The sequence below is a fragment of the Chlorocebus sabaeus genome, chromosome 2, assembly GCF_047675955.1.
Source record: "Chlorocebus sabaeus isolate Y175 chromosome 2, mChlSab1.0.hap1, whole genome shotgun sequence".
NCBI lineage: Eukaryota > Metazoa > Chordata > Mammalia > Primates > Cercopithecidae > Chlorocebus > Chlorocebus sabaeus.
In genome coordinates this window covers 41,866,620-41,885,358 of record NC_132905.1, presented here as the reverse complement: position 1 = coordinate 41,885,358, position 18,739 = coordinate 41,866,620, and the positions used below count along the sequence as shown (strand labels likewise).

The following is an 18,739-nucleotide window of genomic DNA, read 5'->3' as shown; positions in this document are numbered from 1 at the left end:
CAGATGCCCCAGTTCTAATAGCCAACAGTTCTAATAGCCACTAACAGTTCTAATAGCCAAGTCAATGTTGGTTCATATGGAAGCTTCTGAGGAGTTAAAAGTATTCTGCATTTCCACAGGAACTGCTGATAATTTGAATCTCTTCCATATCATTTCTGGATAATTGATGTTTGAGGTCAAATGCAGGATCTCACATCAGATGATTTTTGGCCCAATGCTAGCCTACCAGGGCCTCTCTGATTTGCTGTCAATAGATGGGCCTTGCCTCCCAGCCCTGTGCCCCTCCCGCGTGGTGGGTTCCGCGAGGTGGGTCCCGTGAGGGTCTGTCTGTGTCCCTCCCTGTGGTGCGTCCTGCGAGGGTCAGCCTATAGGCTGCCGATCAACTTTGACTAGAACAGGGCCTGGGGGCGGCTTCCCTCAGGGGTGCAGGGACTAAGCGCTGGGGAGTTTCCTTTGGGAGTGGTCTATACCCCTGTGAACCCGCCTTTCGGTATCTCGGGACCTCCTAGCGCTCCCCCTTGGGCACCAGGATGCTGGTAGCAGGGCCTTCCTTTTGTCCTAACAGCCCCTAGTTGGTGCACTGCCAGCTAGCCTCCATGCACCCGATCTAACTCGTGGTTTTGGTCCCTCTTCCAGTCATTTGACAGATTTGGAAGTTAGAAGAACATGCACTGCCCATTTCCTTCAGGACAAGAGCGTGGAGGGGCGGGAAAGTCCCCTCTCTATGTGGGGCGCTGTGGAAACCCAAATCGCAAAGTCATCTCTTCGTTATTTGTGAAAGAATGGACAATTGTGTACCTAGTTAGAAATCTTTAATTGCACATTTCTTAAACATCAGATTTCCAAAAACGGGTAGGTCAATCTTTAGAGGAACTGCATGTGGGGCGCGGGGCTGCGTTGGAGGGTGGCGCCGCCTGGTGTGGAGAGCAGGCATCGCGCGTGCGCTTAGCTGACTCTGAGGGCTCCGGAGGAGAGAGCAGTGCAGGGACCTGTAGTGGCACAATGGTGCCAGAGCTGATGTGGCTTGTCTTTCACATTCGCGAGAGGCAAGACAACTTTCTGTGGACAAGCAATATTTCCCGATGGAGGATTAGCAGGTTGAAAAGCTGTAAATGGGCACAAACCACGTATCCTCTGCCCCGAGTCACTGGGCAGGTGAGATGTGGAGTTCAGGCCACACCCAGACAGAAGGAAGTGTGAGAGACGCCCCCGTCTGCTCCTCCGCCTTCTTCCCTGGGACCTCTGCACCTCTGCAGCATCCTTCACCTCATCCTGCTCTGTGCCCTGGAGAAGGATTCAGCGTCCATGGCTGCAGGGCCTGCCTCACCCCTTGTGTTGGGGGCGCCTCCTTTATCTTCCGTCCGAAGGTGACGGTGTGATAATGGCAGCCCGCTACCCGCGACAAGCCTGAAGATGACACCCACTCACTCCCAGTCCTCAGGGTGGGACTGCCCCTCCTCGGTCACCATCTTCACAGCCCTGAGCGCTGGGCAGTAGGCTCTTTAGGGACGTCTGGCCCCGGGTAGCAGGCAAGGATGGACTCTGGAGAGGTCTTCACAGAACTCAGGAGGCCACAGAGGGTGGCACTTGCCCTGCAGGTGTTTAAAGACCAGATGTGGGAAGGGAGCGGATATAGAGTAGGTGGCTCAGAGAGCCCAGGGATGGTGCTTCAGAGCTGTTCTGGAGCTCATTCTCCTTAATTTTTGATCCATTAGCATAACAATCTCAAGCATCTCATCCTTCAGAGGCCGGGCTCTCCTCTTTCGTGTATTACTGTAATCACCGGACAGGTGCTTCCTGCCACAGCACAAACCAGATCAGCTCACTGAGACCAGGGTATTGAAGAAAAGAAGAGCTTAATGAATGCCAGGCCAGCCATATGGAAGGTGAAGGTTTTACTCAGGTCTCTCTGAAGGCTCAGAGTCAGGGGTTTTCAAGAATAGTCTGGGAGGCAGAGGGCTAGGGAATGAGTGCTGCTGATTGGCTGGGATGCAATCACAGGAGTGTGGAAAATGGTCCTCCTTCATGGAGTCTGCCTCTGGATGGGGACCACAGGACTGATTGGGTCATGAGTCATGAGTTCACCTCCGGGTGGGGTCAGTCAGTTGCCAGAATGCAAAAATCTGAAAATTATCTCAAAAGACCAATCTTAAGTTCTACAGTAGTGATGTCATCTGCAGCAGCAATTGATTAAGTTGCAAATCTTGTGACCTCTAGAACAATGACTGGTATTAGTTAACTACACCTATATCTTAATCCCCCTTATAACCCTAACTGTGGCCTTTCATTAGTTTTACAAAGGTGGTTTAGTTTTGGGAAGGACGATTATCATCCTTGTTTTAAGGTTAAACTATAAGCTAAATTCCTTCCAAACTTAGCTTGGCCTATGCCAAGGAATGACCAAGGACAGCTTGGAGTTAGAAGCAAGATGGTGTCAACTATGTCAGATTTCTCTCACTGTCAAAATTTTGCAAAGATAATTTCATTATTTCTAAAATTGTCATGATTTAAAAACACCAGGCAGCAAGTCCCTTCAGTCAGTTGAGTAAAAACAATCATTTGAGATAAAAAATGAGCAGATAAGTTAGCTACAGGGCAATTTCCCCTATTTTCACTCAGTGATTTTGCCTTAGGTAACTCAGAGTAACAGATATGGCAAGACATTTAACCCTGGGGCGTGGAAGTGTCTTAAAGACCTCCTGGTCTGCTCCCCTGATTTTACAGATGAGGAAACTGAGACCCAGAGATGGGATGTGATTTGTCCAAAGGATCCGTGCCTTATTCAAAGGGCACAGTGACCAGGCCAGCTTTCTGACTCCCTGTCTTGTGCCTTCCTAGCTAATAAGTGAAAGCCGCCACATCAGTTTTACAGGGTGGATGCACATGTGGGTGCTTGTGGCACTGAAAAACTGTGAGGAACCCCCACATAGGCAGACCACCCACTGGAGCTCTGTTGGCTTCTAAAATCCTTTCATCAGAGAGATCTGTTACTGGACTAACCAACAGACATGTCTGTGTTGTACCTCTCATTGACAGGTTACCACAGAAGGATGTTGAGGGCTCTGTGACTTGGTCTTGCTACATTCACCCAACAAGTGGTGCAAAGAGAGATGGGGGCATCAGTGCTAGGAAGAGGGGAGGGTTCTTGGCAGAAGCAGGGAGCATCCAACAAGCTGGGGGCTGGGGTTTTGGCAGCGGGGAAAGTCAGTGCCCATGCTGTAGGTCACAGTGAAACTGACACAGGTGCCCCAAGGAGGGATCTCCAGTGCAGGCAGTGAAGGCCTTGCCTATAGAGAATTTTACAACAATAATAAAACTGTCTGACATCTCTCTGCTTGTTATTATGACTATGCACTGGCAATACTAAACAGTGTCAGTAATAAAATATTGCTTCCTGAAAAAATTCCTTTATTGTGTTGAGCAATAAAGAAATTCCAAGCTCCCTCAACTGACTGAATGGATCCCCTCTTGGCCAATGGAACCCCAGGGGAACCCTGGAAGCTGAATTCATGGCCATGATGAGACGGGAGATCAGATATAACCTCACTGACCCCTCCCTTGTGAACAGCCATTAGGTTTTCTTCCCTAAGAGTTAAACAGAAACTAGGCCTTTCAAAAGACTGCTAGCTGACCGTCCCAGGTACAGAGCAAAGACAAAGCATGAGATTAAGCTCATCATTCCTTCACCCCTCCCCAAGACCTCTGCTTCCTCCATTCCCTTTTTCTTCAAATGTTCACCTTATCTTACGTAAAATGTAGATTTACTTGGTGTTAACTCAAATCTCACAAATATGTAATCATTTCTCTCACTGCTGTTCCCTTCCTTATTTGGAAACTATTTGGATAAAAGAAACTTATTTGGATAAAAGAGCCACAGATGCCTCTGTGACTTGACTTTCTCCTGGGCACATCCTCCAGCTGGCTCAAAAGCCTTGATGATTTGAGACTTATGCCACAATCACTCATTTTGGTTGTCAGTTTGTATATTATATATAAGCTTCAAATTAGCAGGCATTTATTATTTATTCTTTAAAAAAGTATTTTCTACAGAACAATTAATTGGAGAACTCTCACCTACAGAGGCAGCCTGTCACACACCTAGATTTAGCCATCTGATTTTGTTTTGAGGGTCCACTCACAGCAATGCAGGATTATCTGAGCTTGACTCCGGTGTGTCTTTGCAGTTGATGGCTTCAAACCCCATGGTCCTCCACATTCCTGTGTTTACACTGTTGGTTCTGTAATCACCCAATGGGTTCTTCCTGCCTACTGCACAGACAAAACCAATTCACTGAGGCCATGGTATTGCAGTAGAGAAAGAGTTTAATTGATGCAAAGCCTCTGAGAGGGAGGACTGGAGTCATCACTCCATTCAGACTCCCTGAGAACTCAGAGGCTAGGGTTTTTATGGATAACTTGGTAGGTAGGGGACTAGGGAATGAGTACTGCTGACTAGCTGGGGATTAATTAATAGGGATGTGGAAAATGGTCTTCATGCACTGAGTCTGCCTCTGGGTGGGGCCACAGGACAGGTTGAGTCATGGGTTCAGATGGGATCAGTCAGTGACCAGAATGAAAATATCTGAAAAACATCTCAAAAGGCCAACCTTAGGCTTTACAATAGTAATGTTACCTATAGGAGCAATTGGGGAAATCACAAATCTTGTGACCTCTGGCCACATGACTCCTGAGCAGTAAGGGATTATAGGAACTATGCTGACATCTGAGCAGAATTCAGGCCTCTCCTGTAATGCTCATCTCACTGCCTTTTATTAGTTTCAGTCCCTGAGCCAGGATGGAGTTAGTTTTGGGGAGGGACTTTTATCCTTGCCTCCAAGTTAAACCATAAACCAAATTCCTCTCATGGTTATCTTGGCCCATACCCAGGAATGAGTGAAGATAGCCAGCCTGTGAGGCTAGAAGCAAGATGGAGTTGGCCATGCTAGATTTCTGTCACTGTCATAATCTTTGCAGAGGTGGTTTGAGTTCTAAATAAAACATGATTGCAATGTGTCTGTAAAGGCAATGAAGAGAACTTGAGTTATCAAGTCTGTCATTCTATGTGACCATTCAGTTTTAATTTCTGATTAAAATTTAAAACAGTGAAATAGAGAATGACTTTTGAGGTTTCTTTTCCTTTTTTTTTTTTTTTTGGTAAGAGCAAATTTTGATTCTTATGTCAAGCTAAAAGGAGGAGACTGAAACACAAAATATAATTTAAAGAATGTACTTGAGTCAAGGTGAGGAGAGCTGCCTGAAAGACTCAGACTCAAGTAACCATGGCTCTGAGCTCCATTTGTTACAAGCAGGTTTTTAAAGGCAAAAAAAAGTAGCAGGGGACAGGGAAGGGGCTGATGCAAAGTTGTTTGTGAGGGATTCTGGGGCTGATACAAAGTTGTTTGTCAGGGATTCTCACTGGTTTACAGAAATAACATTGATTAGTGATGGGCCATACATTGTTAGGGTGTGGGTAATGGTGTCTGATATGGCATTATTCAGTTAATTTACAGCTACTTGTGTCATTAGGAAGCAGTTTCAGGAGATGTTCACATAGTTCAAAGTGGGGTAGGATGCGATTGCTGTCTCATTTAATCTCTCTCTGGATCTGACAATTTAAAAGGACTTGCATTTCTCAGACAAAAGTTCTTTTGTTTTCTCGCAGGAAATACTTTGATTAATAACATGAGCAGAAATTTCTGCTTCCATTAAAATTGTTAACCATTTTAAATCTAAAGAACCAAGAAAATAATGATTATTAGTGATTATCACTTGGCTGTTTACTTTTAAAGTTTATTGAGGTGTAATTTGCACAGATTAAAACTCACCCTTTTTAGGTGCACAATTTGATGATTTCTCTTGGGTTACAACCTGTGAGTCTGACTATGGGGTTGCATGGTAAATACGTGTGAAACTGCCTTTGCAAAAGTATGACAGTGAGAGAAATCTGACAGAGTCGACTCCATCTTGCTTCTAACTCCAAGCTCTCTTTGATCATTCCTTGGCATAGGCCAAGGTAACTTTGGGAGAAATTTAGTTTACAGTTTAACCTTAAAGCAAAGATGATAATAGTTCTTCCCCAAAACTAAGACACGTTGGTAAAACTAATGAAAGGCCACAAGCTTAGGATTTTGAGAGGGACTGAATTCTGCTAAGATGCAGGTCTAGTTAACCAATACTAGCCATTTTTCCAGAAATCACAAGATGTGCAACTTCTCCAGTTTCTCCTGTAGATGGCATTCTTTTTGTAGAACCCAAGATTGGCCTTTTGAGACTTTTTCTCCCCCAAACTTCTGCATTTCTGATGACTAGGTGATGCTACCTAGACTTGAGGCTTGTGACTCAATTGGTCCCAGGCCCCCAACTCCAAAGAGTTGGACTCAGCACACAAGAACTGTTTTCCACACCCGTATGATTATATCCCCAGCCAGGCAGCAGCACCCATTCCCTAGACCCTGGCCCACCAAACAGTGCTTAAAAAACCATAACCTCTGACCCTTCTAGGAGACTGATTGAGTGATAACTTGAGTTATCCTGCATGGCTGGCCTTGCGTTAATTAAACTCTTTATTTACTGCAATGGCATGGTCTCAGCAAATTGATTTTGTCTGTGTAATGGGCAGGAAGAACCCATTGGACAATTACATATACTTAACTTTATTAGAAACTGCCAAGCTCTTCTTCAAAATGTGGTGCTACTTACAGTCCCACAAGCCAAGTATGAAATTTCCAGTCGCTTCATACCTCACCATCATGTGTCATTGTCCGTATTCTTCAGTTTAAATTTTATATATATATAGCTCACTGCAGCCTCAACCTCTTAGCGACCCTCCCACTTCAGCCTCCTGAGTAGCTGAGACTAAAGTCATGCAATACCATACCTGGCTAATTTTTTTAAATTTTAAAAATTTTGTTAGAGATGAAGTCTTGCTATGTTTCCTAGGCTGGTCTTGAACTTCTGTGCTCAAGCAATCATCCTGCCTCAGTCTCCCAAAGAGTTGGGATTACAGGCGTGAGCCTCTGCCCCCAGCTCGTTGTCAGTACTCTTAATTTTAATCATTTTAGTGTGAGACGAGGGCTCATTTGCATTTCCTTCTTGCCTAGTGATGTGGAACCTCTGACCATCCATAGCTCTCCTCAATGGAGTGTCTCCTCAAATCTTTCCCATCTTTTTAAGTTAGACTGTTTGTTTTCTTATTATTGAGTTATGAGAGTTCTTTATATACATTCAGACACAATTCCTTTATCAGGTATGCAGGCCTTTATCAGTAAATATTTTCTCTCAGTGTGTGGGTTTTGATTTTCATAGTAGTGTCTCTTTGAAAAACAAAAGGTTTTCATTTTTATCAAGTTCAGTTAATCGTTTTTTTCTTTTATGAGTCATTTTTGGTATTCTAGCAACAACTTACTTTTCAAACCAAGGTCACAAAATTTTTTCCTCATGTTTCTTCTGGAAATTTTGTAGTTTTAGCTTCTGCATTTAGTTTATGATTCATTTTGAGTTAATTTTTGTGTATGGTGGAAGGTAATGGTTGAAGTTATTTTATGCGTATGATTGTTCACTTGTTCCAGCACCATTTGAAGAGACTATCTTTTCCCTACTGGATTACCTTGGCACCTTTGTAAAAATCACTTAATCGCTGGATGTGGTGGCTCATGCCTATAATCCCAGCACTTTGGGAGGCTGAGGCAGGGGGGCCACCTGAGGTCAGGAGTTTGAGACAGTGTGACCATCATGGAGAAACCCTGTCTCTACTAAAAATACAAATAATTAGCCGGGCTTGGTGGCGCATGCCTGTAATCCCAGCTACTCAGGAGGCTGAGGTAGGAGAATCGCTTGAACCTGGGAGGCGGAAGTTGCGGTGAGCCGAGATCATGCCACTGCACTCTAGCCTGGACAACAAGAGCAAAACTCCATCTCAAAAAAAAAAAAAAAATCAATTAATCGTATATGCATAGTCTTTTTCTGGAAAATTTTGTTCCACTGATATATATGATGATCTGTGCCAATACTATACTGTTTTTATTTTTGTAGATTTGTAGTTGCTTATTACTGAAAATAATTTTGTCATATAGAAGAGGTGGGTTTTAAAAACTGCTCTGCTCTGAATGTTAAGCACACCGAAGACATCACTGACTAGAAGAGATGAATGCAAAGCAGATGAGAAGCTTTTGAGTGGGGAATCTGTAGCCTGACTCCCCCTGCAACTCCCTGAGCAGAAACCAGGAGTACCCTAGCCTAGGGGGAGAAGGACTGTGGTACCCTGCCCCATGGCAAGAAGCTCTGTTTGGAACAGTTCCTGGTGTGGCCATGGGCTTGGTGCTGGGGAAGACCCTGGAGAGCTGTGGTCTCTGCAGGATTTGAACCAAGGGGAAGAGATGCTCCATGTGCTTCTCCCTGCCATAAAATCGGTGGGAGATTAGAGTTTCCATGAGCTGCAAGGCAGAGTTTCACCTGCACATATTCATAGAATGAGCCCTCCTGCTCTCAGGCTCTGGTGTTCATTTCCAAGACACTGGTTTGAGGCAGTGGACAGTAAATCAATAATTCATCTTGTTAAAACCTTGTGTAATTAGCCAGGGGTCTGTAGTGAGGAAGGAGATCCTTCTGGGCTGCTGATGCACTTGACTTGAATGACATCCCAGAGGAACACCTTTCAGTTATTTTCAAGCCTTTTCTGAGGATCCAGAGCTTCCTGTGTGGGAGAGCACGTTGGGGCACTGAGCCTGGTCAGCAAATGGCACAACTGCAAGCTCAGTTGGCCAGACCTATGGACCAGCATGTCAATGGCTGTGGTTTCTACTCCAGGTGTAGACAGTCCTACAGGAAAGCTGACGTTTGTCCTACTGAGCTCTGCTCTGCTGACTTGCAGGTGGTATTGTGGGCACCAGTGTCAGTACTGGGAAAATAATCCAGGTATGTCTCATGGAGCAGGTTGATGCATGGAGCAAACTGCAGCAGACCTGCAGAAGAGGGCCTGACTGTTAGAAAAAAAAGCTAACAAACAGAAAACAACAACAACATCAACAAAAATACCCCCCCCCGAAAAAAACCCCGTCAAAAGGTCATCAGCCTCAAAGATCAAAAGTAGATAAATCCACAAAGATGAGGAAAAACCAGCACAAAAATGCAGAAAATTCCAAATGCCAGAATGCCTCTTTTCCTCTAAATGATTGCAGCACCTCTCCAGCAAGGGCACAGAATTGGACATAGAATGAGATGGATGAATTGACAGAAGTAGGCTTCAGAAGGTGGGTAATAACAAACTCCATTGAGTTAAAGGAGCATGTTCTAACCCAATAGAAAGAAGCTAAGAATATTGATAAAAAGTTACAGGAGTTGCTAACTAGAATAATCAGTGTAGAGAGAAACATTAATGACCTGATGGAGCTGAAAAACACAGCATGAGAACTTTGTGAAGCATACACAAGTATCAGTAGCCAAATTGATCAAACAGAAGAAAGGATATCAGAGTTTGAAGGCCTCTGAAATAAGGCATGCAGTCAAGATTAGAGCAAAAAGAATGAAAAGGAATGAACAAAACCTCTGAGAAATATGGGAATATGTAAAAAGACCGAACCTACAATTGATTGGAGTACATGAAAATGACAGGGAGAATGGAACCAAGTTGGAAAACATACTTCAGGATGTTATCCAGCAGAATTTACCCAACCTAGCAAGACAGGTCAACGTTCAAATTCAGGAAATATGGAGACCGCCACTAAGATTCTCCTGGAGAAGAGCAACCCCAAGACACATAATTGTCAGATTCTTCAAGGTTGAAACAAAGGAAAAAATATTAAGGGCAGCCAGACAGAAAGGTCAGGTCACCTACAAAGGCAAGTCCATCAGACTAACACCAGATCTCTCAGCAGAAACCCTACAAGCCAGAAGAGAGCGGGGGCCAACATTCAACATTCTTAAAGAAAAGAATTTTCAATCCAGAACTTCATATCCAGTCAAACTAAGCTTCATCAGCAAAGGAGAAATAAAATCCTTTTCAAACAAGCAAATCCTAAGGGATTTCATCAGCACCAGCCTTGCCTTGCAAGAGCTCCTGAAGGAAGCACTAAATATGTAAAGGAAAAACCGGTACCAGTCACTGCAAAAACACAAGAAAATATAAAGACCAATGACATATGAAGAAACTGCATCAACTAATGTACAAAATTACCAGCTAGCGTCATGATGACAGGATGAAATACACGCATAACAATATTAACCTTAAATGTAAATGGGCTAAATGCCCCAGTTAAAAGACACAGAGTGGCAAATTGGATAAAGAGTCAAGATCCATCGGTGTGTGTATTCAGGAGACCCATCTCAAGTGCAAAGACACACACAGGCTAAAAAGAAAGGAATAGAGGAAAATTTACCAAGCAAATAAAAAAAAAAAAAAAAAAAAAAAGCAGGTGTTGCAATCCTAGTCTCTGATAAAACAGACTTTAAGCCAACAAAGATCAAAAATGACAAAGAAGGGCATTACATAATGCTAAAGGGACCAATTTGAGAAGAGCTAACTATCCTAAACATATATGCACACAATACAGGAGTACTCAGATTTATAAAACAAGTTCTTAGAGACCTACAAAGAGACTTAGACTCCTACACAATAATAGTGGGAGACTTTAACATCCCACTGTCAATATTAGACAGATCAATGAGACAGAAAATTAACAAGGATATTCAGAACTTGAACTCAGCTCTGGATCAAGTGGACCTAATAGACATCTACAGAACTTTCCATCCCAAATCAACACAATATACATTCTTCTCAATGCCATATGGCACTAATTCTAAAATTGACCACATAATTGGAAGTAAAACATTCCTCAGCAAGTGCAAAAGAACTGAAATCATAACAGTCTCTCAGACCACAGTGCAATCAAATTAGAACTCAGAATTAAGAAACTCACTCAAAACCACACACTTACATGGAAATTGAACAACCTCATCCTGAAAGACTCCTGGGTAAATAATGAAATTAAGGCAGAAATCAAGAAGCTCTTTGAAACCAATGAGAACAAAGAGGCAACGTATCAGCATCTCTGGGACACAGCTAAAGCAGCATTAAGAGGAAAATTTATAGCACTAAATGCCCACATCAGAAAGCTGGAAAGATCTCAAATTGACATCCTAACATCACAATTAAAAGAACTAGAAAAACAAGAGCAAACAGTTTAACCCCAAAGCTAGCAGAAGACAAATAACTAAGATCAGAGTAGAACTGAAAGAGACAGAGACAAGAAAAACCCTTCAAAAAGTCAATGAATACAGTAGTTTTTTTTTAAATTAACAAAATAGACCACTAGCTAAACTAATAAAGAAGAAAAAAGAGAAGAATCAAATAGATTCAATAAAAAATGATAAAGGGGATGTCTCTGCTGACCCCACAGAAATACAAACTACCACCAGAGAATACTGTAAACACCTCTACACAAATAAACTAGAAAATCTAGAGGAAATAGATGAATTCCTGGACACAAACACCCTCCCAAGACTAACACAGGAAGAAGCTGAATCCCTGAATAGACCAATAACAAGTTCTGAAATTGAGGCACTAATTAATAGCCTACTAACCACAAAAAGCCCAGGACCAGACGAATTCACAGTCAAATTCTACACAAACAGACACAAAGAGGAGCTGGTACCATTTCTTCTGAAATGATTCTAAACAACTGAAAAGGAGGGACTCCTCCCTAACTCATTTTATGAAGCCAGCATCATCCTAACACCAAAACCTGATAGAGACAGAACAAAAAAAGAAAACTTCAGGCCAATATCCCTGATAAACATCGATGTGAAAATCCTCAATAAAATACTGGCAAACCAAATCCAGCAGCACATCAAAAAGCTTATGCATCACGATCAAGTTGGCTTCATCCCTGGGATGCAAGGCTGGTTCAATATGTGCAAATCAATAAACGTAATCCATCACATGAACAGAACCATTGACAAAAACCACATGAATCCCTCAATAGATGCAGAAAAGGCCTTTGACAAAATTCAACAGCCTTTCATGCTAAAAACTCTCAATAAACTAGGTTTTGATGGAACATATTTCAAAATAATAAGAGCTATTTATGACAAACCCATAATCTTACTGAATGGGCAAAAGCTGTATGCATTCCCTTTGAAAACTGGCACAAGGCAAGGATGCCTTCTCTCACCACTCCTATTTAACATAGTATTGGAAGTTCTGGCCAGGGCAATCAAGTAAGAGAAGAAATGGTATTCAAATAGGAAGAGAGGAAGTCAAATTGTCTGTGTTTGCAGATGACGTGATTCTACATTTAGAAAACCCTATCATCTCTGCCCCAAAACTCTTTAAGCTGATAAGCAACTTCAGCAAAGTCTCAGGATACAAAATAAACGTGCAAAAATCACAAGCATTCCTATATACCAACAATTGACAAGCAGAGAGCCAAATCATGTATGAACTTCCATTCACAATTGCTACGAAGAGAATAAAATGCCTGGAAATACAGCTAACAAGATACATGAAGGACCTCTTCAAGAACTAGAAACCACCGCTCAAGGAAATAAGAGAAGACATAAACAAATGGAAAAGCATTCCATCCTCATGAATAGGAAGAATCAACAGTGTGAAAATTGTCATATTGCCCAAAGTAATTTATAGATTCAATGCTAATCCATCAAACTTCCACTGACATTATTTGCAGAATTAGATAAAAACTACTTTAAATTTCATATGGAACAAAAAAAAGAGCTTGTATAACCAAGACAATCCTAAGCAAAAAGAACAAAGCTGGAGGCATCACAGTACCTGACTTCAAACTATACTACAAGGCTACAGTAACCAAAACAGTGTGTTACTGGTACCAAAACAGACATATATACCAATGGAACAGAACGAAGACCTCAGAAATAATACCACACATCTACAACCATCTGATCTTTGACAAACCTGATGAAAACAAGCAATGGGGAAAAGGATTCCGTATTTAATAAATGATGCTGGGAAAACTGGCTAGTTATATGCCGAAAACTGAAACTGGACCCCTCCCTTATACTTTATATAAAAATTAACTCAAGATAGATTAAAGACTTAAATGTAAAACCCAAAACCATAAAAACCCTAGAATAAAACCTGGGCAATACTATTCAGGACATAGGCATGGAGAAAGACTTCATGACAAAAATGCCAAAAGCAACTGCAACAAAAGCCAAAATTGACAAATGGGATCTAAATAAACTAAAGAACTTCTGCATAGCAAAAGAAACTGCCATCAAAATGAACAGACAGCCTACAGAATGGGAGAAAAGTTTTGCAATCTACCCATCTGACAAAGGTCTAATATCCGGAATCTACAAGGAGCTTAAACAAATTTATAAGAAAAAAACAACCCCATCAAAAATGGGCAATGGATATGAACAGACACTTTCAAAAGAAGACATTTTATGCAGCCAAAAAACGTATGAAAAAAATCTCCAACCGTCACTAATCATCAGAGAAATGCAAATCAAAACCACAATGAGATATCTATCTATCATCTCACACCAGTCAGAATGGTGATTATGAAAAAGTCAAGAAAGAATACATGCTGGTGAGGCTATGGAGAAATAGGAACGCTTTTACACTGTTGGTGGGAACGTAAATTAGTTCAACCATTGTGGAAAACAGTGTGGCGATTCCTCAGGGATCTAGAACCAGAAAGAACATTTGACTCAGCAATCCCATTACTGGATTTATACCCAAAGCAATATAAATCATTCTACTATAAAGAGACATGCACACATATGTTTATTGCAGCACTATTTACAATAGCAAAGACATGGAACCAATACAAGTGCCCATTAATGACTGACTGGATAAAGAAAATGTGGTACATATACATCATGGAATACTATCTAGCCAACAAAAAAGAATGAGATCTTGGGAGGCCAAGGCGGGCGGCTCACGAGGTCAGGAGATCAAGACCATTCTGGCTAACACAGTGAAACCCCATCTCTACTAAAAATACAAAAAATTAGCCTGGCGTGGTGGGGGGCGCCTGTAGTCCCAGCTACTTGGGAGGCTGAGGCAGGAGAATGGCATGAACCCTGGAAGTGAAGCTTGTGTGAGTGGAGATCACGTCACTGCACACCAGCCTGGGTGACAGAGTGAGATTCTGTCTCAAAAAAACAAAATAAAACAAAACAAAAAAAGAATGAGAATATGTCCTTTGCAGGGACATGGATGAAGCTGGAAGCCATGGTCCTCAGCAAACACACACAGGAACAGAAAACCAAATACCACATGTTCTCACTCATAAGTGGGAGTTGAACAGTGAGAACACATGGACACAGGGAGGGGAAGAACACACACCAGAGCTTGTTGGGGTGGGGGGCAAGGGAAGGGAGAGCATTAGGACAAATACCTAATGCATGCAGGACTTAAAACCTAGATGACAGGTTGATAGGTGCAGCAAACCACCATGACACATGTATACCTATGTAACAAACCTGCACGTTCTGCACATGTATCCCAGAACTTAAAGTAAAATAAATAAATAAATAAATAAATAAATAAATAAATAAATAAAATATAAAAAGGAGAAGCTATTAAGAGAGAAGATTTGATTCTACAAACATTCAAATCTCTGCCCATCAAATCTTAAGAAAAATTGAAAGGCAAATGGCAACTCAGAAAAAACATTTGCAATGGGGGGCGATGATTACATGTCTTGTGATTCTGATTTGCTCCAGAGAGTCCTGGTTTATGCCTGTTTTTGTGCATAATTATTGACTGTAACACTTCTACTCTCAAATGCCCTGATTTAGACAATAAATTACGCTATTATCCTAAAAATTGTTAATAACTGTAGTATATAGAGTGGCAGGAGGCTATTGAAACTAAAACAAGTGAGAACCAGGATAGAAAATGCAATAAAGCCACACACAGGTAATGCATACATACAGATTCAAACAAAGGGTCAGTTCATATTGAAAAATATTTATTGTTGATAAAAAAGTAGAGGCCACAATAATGTAGTATTTTAAAATTAACAATTGCAAAGCTCCATAAACAAGTACACACACACATACACAAACATATGCATACAGAGACACACACACATAATACATATATACATGCATACACACACAGACACATATGCCCACATGCACATACAGGCACACATATATACACACATGCACATACACAGACACACATAATACATATATATACGCATACACAGACACATATACACACATGCACATATACATACAGGCACACATATATACACACATGCACATACATACACAGACACACATAGTGTTGTACAGATTTGAAGCATTTTCTACTCTCTTGGATGTAACAACTTGAAAGACCCCTCCTGGGGGCAATTTTGCAACTTGCATGAGAAAGTTTTCCACTTCAAGTAATGTGCCTTCAGGAAATACCTAACGGTGAGCAGAATGACTCGACTATTGTAGTTGTCATTGCAGCTTTGTTTATAGAACACTTGAAAGAAAGGCAGTGTCCCAAAAAGAGGAACTGGCTACATTGTTATTAGCTGGTGGTGATGAGGTCTGGCAAACTCAGCATAAATAGTGTCTGTGGTCTCTGCCACTCTCTTATGAGGGAGCGAATAGGAAAAACACACTACTTTCTGCAGTACTCCACTATTATTCTCGATTCTTCACTTCTGACACCAGATGTGTGGGCTTTCTTGACCAATTCTCCAATACCAGCTGGTATTCTCCAATTTTACTCACTTCTGAAACCAACCCGAGTCAGGGCAGATCCCCCAGGTTAAGGGCTCATTTTCACAATGCCACCCCCACCTCAGGTGCCAGTTGCAGGGAGGGTGGTGGCAGGAAAACGTGACCCTGTCTGGATGACCTGAGAAGCACCCTCTATGAATCTGTTTTCCTCCCTGTGCCTCACCTCACCTGGGTTTCCGCCCCTACTCTGGCGGAGGGCCACTGACACTGCGTATCTGGCAGGCTGTGCTCACCTGGGTTTCCGCCCCTACTCTTGCGGAGGGCCACTGATGCTGCGCATCTCTCAGGCTGTGCTGCGGCTGCCAGCTGGCCCTGCCTCTGTTACAGGTCTCCATTCTGCGGCTAGGTTTAATGGCTTAGTGTCCCAGGACCGTGCCCTGCCGGGAATGCCACAGGGACTCCTTCCACCTCCTCTTCTTATCGCAGAAGTGTCTGTTCCTGCTGTGTCTTCTTCGCTGCTCAGTAGAAACAGGCTTTTCACATTTCTGTGCTTCACAGAGTCATGTGTGAACTTGTGGAGATGTGGAAACGATGAAGAAATTGAAGGCCTGTGATTGAAATAAGGAGGGACCCCTCCCTGCATGGGAAGGAGGAGCAGAGGGCCTGCCACGCACCGGGCAACAAGGGAAGGCGAGGTTGGATTCCCAGCGCTGTCCCTCCTGACTTTACACTGTAACTGCCCAGTGGGTTCACCTTGTTTGCTGCCTAGACAGAGCCGATTTATCAAGACAGGGGAATTGCAATAGAGAAAGAGTAACTCACACAGAGCTGTCTACGTGGGAGACAGGAGTTTTATTATTACTCAAATCAGTCCCCCTGAGCATTTGAGGATCAGAGTTTTTAAGGACGCCTTGGTGGGTGTGAAGAAGCCAGTGGGCCACGAGTGCTGATTGGTCAGGTAGGACATGAAATCACAGGGAACTGAAGCTGTCGTCTTGCGCTGAGTCAGTTCCTGGGTGGGGGCCACAAGATCAGATGCCCAGATGGGCATCTTTTTTCTTTCTTTTTTTAATAAATAAACCCTACTCTTATTCAAAATTAGCCAATATCAGTAATAACTCTGTTAATTTACAGAATACGGTTACATATACACACAGTCTTTTCATTTATAAATTTAAAAATATTTATGGTATGCAAGGTATTACTTTCGGCATAGTAGAAAACTTACATTTGAAAGAAATGTGTCACTTGTCAAGTACATCAGCATCAAGTTGAGGAAGTAAAATATGTCACAACATAGCATGTAAGTTAACAGTAAAGGTTTATGATTATTTGGAAGAGAATAAAGAGAAGGGTTCCTAGGAGGGGTTGCCATGATCTCTTTTTTAATGATCATCCTTCCTTCTCATTTGTTAATTGACACAAGTTAATGCCCAATCACAAGAATGGTTCTCAAGGCTAAGTTGATTAATATTTATATATATATGTGTGTGTGTGTGTGTGTGTGTATATATATATAAAAGCATTTATATATATGTAAATATATATAAGCATTTATATATATTATATATAAATGCACGCATTTATATATATTATATATAAATATATATATGCATTTATATATATTATATATATAAATATATATATATTTTAAAAACCATAATTTTAACTTTTAAATTCAGGTGGTATGTGTGCAGGTTTGTTACTGGGAATGGTGCATGATCCTGAGGTTTGGGGTACGATTGATTCCATCACCCAGGTACTGAGCATAGTATCCAAAAGCTAGTTTTTCAGTTCTTGCTCCCCTAATTCCCTCCCTCCTCTACCAGTCCCCAGTGCTTATTGTTGCCATCTTTATGTCCATGGGTACCCAATGTTTAGCTCCCATTTATAAGTGAGAACATGTGGTATTTGTTTTCTGTTCTTGCACTAATTCACTTGGACTAATGGCCTCTAGCTGCAAATGACAAAATTTTGTTCATTTTTTATGACTGTGTAGTATTCTATGGTGTATATGTATCACATTTTATTTATTCAGTTCACCATTGATGGTCATCTGGGTGGATTCCATGTCTTTGCTTTTGTGAATAGTGCTGGGATGAACATGTGAATCCATTTGTCTTTTTGGTAGAATGATTTGTTTTCTTTTGGATATATACTCAGTAATGGGATTGCTGAGTCGAACAGTAGTTGGGTTTCATGTTCTTTAAGAAATCTCCAATTGCTCTTCACAGGGGCTGAACTAATTTACATTCCCACCAACAGCATATAGGCACTCCCTTTTCTCCACAACCTCACTGGCATCTTTTGTTTTTTGACTTGTTAATAATAGCCATTCTCACTGGTGTGAGATGGTATCTCACCGTGATTTTAATTTATTAATTCTTGTATTTTGATACTTGGAGAAAATAAACAATAGGCACAAAAATTTAGGTAGATGGAACTTTAATATTAATAAAACCGGGGATCCTCCATCGCCCGCTAAGCCAACCCCAACTAACAAGCACACTTACTCGTAAACAAAACCAGCAGGACAATTTCTCCCACGGAGCCTCATTTTTGCTTCTCCCTGCTAGACTCAGGCAAGACCTTGACAATGCAGAGAGCTCCATGTACCCCGGGAAGCTCTGGGGCCAGGCGGCATTAGATGATTGAGATCACTTGTGAGTCGGTGAGTGGCTCACCTTGGCCTCCTGTGTGATTTCAAAAGGGAAAAATCAACAATTGTTTCTGTGGTCCCAGGAACCAGGGCTGAGTGCCTAACAAGCAGGATTTTATTATTAACTTTTGATTCTGCACATGTTTCAGGTCATCTCATTCCAGCAAGGCCAGTGAGAGACACATTTCCAAAGAAAAAGAGGAATGTGTCTGGGGTGAGGATAGAATGATAGATGGGGAGGCTATGGATGGAGTCCACATGCCCGGAGTTTATGTGACAGAAAGAAACCGCTAGGAAGATCATCTGGCTCAGGCATTTCTACATGTTCCCTGGGCCCTAATACTTTACAGAAGTGCCAAAGGAGAGGCCAAGGATGATGGGTTGGGGTGGGTCTGGGGAGGGTTTGCACTGGGC

The 18,739-nt window shown here is 42.0% G+C and overlaps 1 long non-coding RNA gene across 1 annotated transcript in view; it reads left to right on the top strand.

Annotated features, from left to right (window-relative positions):
* LOC140709406 (uncharacterized) overlaps window positions 1–18,739 on the top strand; it is a 46,156-nt gene that overhangs the window by 6,808 nt on the left and 20,609 nt on the right. The gene's annotated exons all lie outside the window — the stretch shown is intronic.